Here is a 4,745-nt window from a genome sequence, read left to right as displayed (position 1 = left end):
TGTTTAGTATCCTTGCATTGTGTTTTCTCCTAATGGTTGGCTAGTAGTTTTTTGGCTAATTCTTTTTGTGTCAACCACAAACATTGGTCTTACTTGGGAAGGACTGTGTAGCTCAGTGGTAAGGTAAAGGATCCCTGGACAGTTAAGTCTAGAATGGCCAGTGCTCTGACTCCATAAAGTGGTTGTCCCATGTTTCCCTATCATCATTTTTCAACTTAACAAATATGCATGTAGCTCCTCCCTAGTTGGGACAAAAATCAAACCAGGACGTATCTAACCTTAGTTCATTTTGCAGGAGGAAACTGGTTGTCAGCTTCACCAGGAAAAGAAAAATGAGATTCTTGCTGTTCAGTACCTGTACACATTTAAACTTGCAGGGTTTTGGATTTATGTTGTTCCCAGATTATTACACTTCTCCAGTGCCAAAATTTCAGCTCCCACTGGTTAAATATACAGTCATATCTCATGTTACACCCGCTTCAGGTTGCATGTTTTTGTCTTATCTCCTGCGGCAACCAGGAATTACCGGAATGAGTTATTTCTGGGTTTCGCCACCTGTGCAGAAGCACCAAATATCACCATGTGTGTGCACAGACGCAGCACTTCAAGTTGCAGGCTTTTCACGTTATGGACGGGACTCCATAACGCGAGGTGCCACTGTAAAAAAATCAACATCTAAGAATACATAAGAGACTCCAATAATTTTCTAAAAGATGGGAGTATAAATCCATAAAATAAACACAACTAGGAAAGTACACTAAAGAGCAGGGTGGGCTTTCCCTGGACTTTATGAAGGAATCAGAACACTTTCAGGTTGTAGAAACCAAAACCTATACATGGGTTGGGTTTTCCTTTAAAAAAAGAATTTCGTTTATACGCATATCAAAAGGAATTTGAGCAACTAACTTTATAGTCAACCAAAGATTGAAACGCAAGTTGTAAACGGAGTCTCACTTCCTAAACTTAACGTGTTTCCTACACACTAAGTAGAACAGATCACTTTACATTAAGTGACAAAGCCATTTCCTTATTTCTATCGCAATTATGGTTTGAGGCAGGGGCATTTACATTTTGCGAAAAAAATTATGAAATAAAATTGCTACCCATAGTGTCAAGTATGTTTTATTGCAGTGTTTTTAGCCAATGAGTGAAGTCAGACCTGTGAGTGAAAAAGGGGTGGTTGGTCGAGTACCAGGCAATCAGAAGGCCATGGGGTTTTAAAGAGCTGTCTTTTCCCTAATTCCATTATAGTGTACTATTGCTCCTGTCCTTATTTCCTAATCCACGGAAGCTCCAGCTTGCCCTTCCTTTTCCCCCTTGCAACCAGGATGAATCTTCTGATATACGTGTCTGAGACCCGGTAGTTCCTAGTAAGTTATGTTAAAGAATCCCCTCTTCCCCCAAAAATGCAAACCTGAAAACTTTTAAAAGAGGCTTTAGCCATGTTTCCTACTATGCCAGAGCTAAAGACCAGAAACTCTTTAAGAATTCACTGCATAGTCTCATCTGAATAGACATGTAGCATGTAAGTTAAGTCTCATTATGTTAAATAGGGCGTAAAGGTAAAGGACCCCTGACAGTTAAGTCCAGTCGCGAACGACGGGGGTTGCAGCACTCATCTCGCTTTACTGGCCGAGGGAGCCAACGTTTGTCTGGGTCATGTGGCCAGCATGACTTAAGCCGCTTCTGGCAGCACACAGAAACGCTGTTTACCTTCCCGCCAGAGCAGTACCTATTTATCTACTTGCACTTTGATGTGCTTTCAAACTGCTAGGTTAGCAGGAGCTAGGGCTCACCCCATTGCAGGGATTCGAACTGCCGACGACCTGAGTGGCAAGCCTTAGGCTCAGTGAATTAGACCACAGCGCCACCCCGTGTCTTAATAGGGCTTACTCCTAAGTAAAAGGGTGCAGGATGGCAAACTTTGCTTGAGAGCAGGGTTCATGTGCTCTTAACAGCTCTATGGCAGGCAAAAATTCAGGTTGAAGCCTTTCCTAGCTTGGAAATACCAATTATGGGGGAAATTTCACCATAACTGTACTTTCTCTATTCTGAATTATGCCATGTCCTATGGCAGCTATTTAGTGACTGGTGTCCCCAGTAAAAGGTAAAGGTAAAGGGACCCCTGACCATTAGGTCCAGTCATGTCCGACTCTTGGGTTGCGGCGCTCACCTCGCATTACTGGTCGAGGGAGCCGGTGTGCAGCTTCTGGGTCATGTGGCCAGCATGACTAAGCCGCTTCTGGTGAACCAGAGCAGCGCACGGAAACGCTGTTTACCTTCCCACTGGAGCGGTACCTATTTGTCTACTTGCACTTTGACGTGCTTTCAAACTGCTAGGTGGGCAGGAGCTGGGACCGAGCAACGGGAGCTCATTCGAACTGCCAACCTTCTGATCAGCAAGCCCTAGACTCTGTGGTTTAACCCACAGCGCACCCACGTCCCCAGTACTCTCTCAAAATTCAAACTGTCCAAAAAGCTTTGCAAACCCCAGTTTACTTGACTGACAAATGTACACGTAACAAAGAGAAAACAATTCAGAGAACTGCTATTTAATAATAGCTCAAATTATGAAGATCTTAACAATTTTTTAAAAGTATATCAGAATAAAAATAATATCACAATTTATTTCAATACATGTAAATACAATGAAAATTTAAGCTTTATGTATGTGAGAATATTGCCAATTTATATGAGCTTTGGACATAATATAAAACAACTAATTTTGGCTCTCACTTAATTCCCCCCCCCCAAAGTCCCTCTTTCATTTGCCAACATTCAGCAGAAACTAACCGTGTGACCAGCACAGGTAGATAAGATAAAACACAGTATTTATTGACAATAAATTAAAAAAAACGTCCTCTGCAGTAGGTTGCACACATTTACTGCACCCGAGACATTGCTTATCCATAATCAATTGGAAGCAAAGCAAAAGCAGTGGTTCCATGTGTCATTCAATATAACACTATATTCTTCTGAACCCCAAAATCTGCATAGCCACAGTCAGTATCTTTATACAATTAGTGATGTCCCTTTCAGTTTAGTGAGTCTTCTCCAAGTCTCTGGTCTGAAGTTACATTTGCACAAGCATGTTGGGGCTTGTGGTCCTGCTCCCTCCTCCATGTACCAGTATGGAGAAAGACTGAACATACCTTGTGCCTTTTGTTTATCAAAACAGCCGCTTGCAGAAATTATTTGAGCAAATTCCTTCCAAAACAGGCAGCGACGCAAAAATGCTTGTGTGGTATCCTTCTAAACAAATGAAGCTGTGCACTGCAATCCTAGGTTCCTTCACTCAAGAGTAAATCATCCATTTACTTGGAGTTATTCCCAAATAAGCATAGGAATGCGATTGTAGCCTTGAGTTATATTGACTGGGTGAAAGTCAAGTTTGCCAAGGCAGTTCCATATTGTGCCAGCATAGGGAACTCACAATACACTTTTAACAGTTCACAAGTCCTGTGTTGCAATGACTAAGCCATCGTAAAGCAGAAAAATGGGAATTCATTACTTACCGCAAATGGTCTCTCTCCATTTCTCATCTTTGAGAGAAGGAAAAACATCCTATCTGGAACTTAGGTCTGTAGCAAATTCCTGGGAGATGGGGAGTCCCCATCATATTCCTCGGAAGAATTAGAAGCATGCCGTGTGTCAAAGGTGCCTGTTTTAGGAGAGGGGTGGGAGGTCCACATTGCTTTCACAAGCTCGCTCAATGGTTTTAGAATGACTAGCCTTTTTTGCCCTTGTTTCTGGCTACTTTTGGCTTAACAGTGGGGCGAATGCTTCCACAGGCAGAATCTGCTAAGGGCTGGAGGGGGCAGGAGTCAGCTATGGCATAAAGTATTGGGGGGGGGGGGAATACAAATTAAATAAATAAATAATGATGCTCAATTTTGCTTCAAAAGCGCAATGCAGATGTGTGGAGCACCGTCCGGTGGCAAGTGGTCAGCAAATCATCAAACCAGTTCAAAGTGGTCCCTGCCTTAGGCGGCAAAAAGTCCTGATGAGCCCCTTCCACATTGGCAATATTTTTGCCAGTCATACTACTTGAGCAAATCCTAAGCTACATTTCTCAATTGCCTCTAGGAGCATCGACTCCAAGGGGTGGGGGCAGGGACGGTTGACATGATTCCAAATTCCATTGCATAGTGCTTATGGGGCAAGCTTCCTTTCGGACCCACTGTAGTCATCAAAGGACAGCAGCTGTGCTCAAGGCATTGATGCACACCTCACACAAGTGAGATTTTAGCCTTGCTTCTACTTTTGTCTCCCACGTAATGGCTTCTCCTGCCAGGACCCATGGCCGAGCAGGAAAGTGGGGAGGGAGAAGAGGACAAGAAGTCAACACTAGGGAAGAAAACAATAAAGTGGAAAAAATACTGTTTTAATTAAGAGAGGCTAGAAAGGATAAAATGCCAGAAATTCAATAATGGGATGAAGATCTAGAGCCTTCTTCACCAACCAGGTGCCCACTAGATGTTTTGGACTACAGTGCCAATCAGCCCCAGCCTAGCCAAATTTTCCAAAGTTGGTACATGTCCTTGTTCTAGAGTAGCTGGAGACAAATCCTCTCTGGTTGTATCCCTCCCATTGGACTGAGAATGGGTGCTTCCTGGAGGTCTTTGGTGGGTTTCTTCCAAGCCTTCTAGGAGTCTGTGACCAGGGCCTGATCCTGCCTCTGCCACTCCACCGATGAGTTACCTTTGCTTTTGCACTAGCAAAAATGCTGCAGTGCTATTGCCCTT

Source organism: Lacerta agilis, chromosome 6, assembly GCF_009819535.1.
Source record: "Lacerta agilis isolate rLacAgi1 chromosome 6, rLacAgi1.pri, whole genome shotgun sequence".
In the NCBI taxonomy this organism is placed as follows: Eukaryota; Metazoa; Chordata; class Lepidosauria; order Squamata; family Lacertidae; genus Lacerta; species Lacerta agilis.
Note: the sequence above shows the minus strand (reverse complement) of the source record.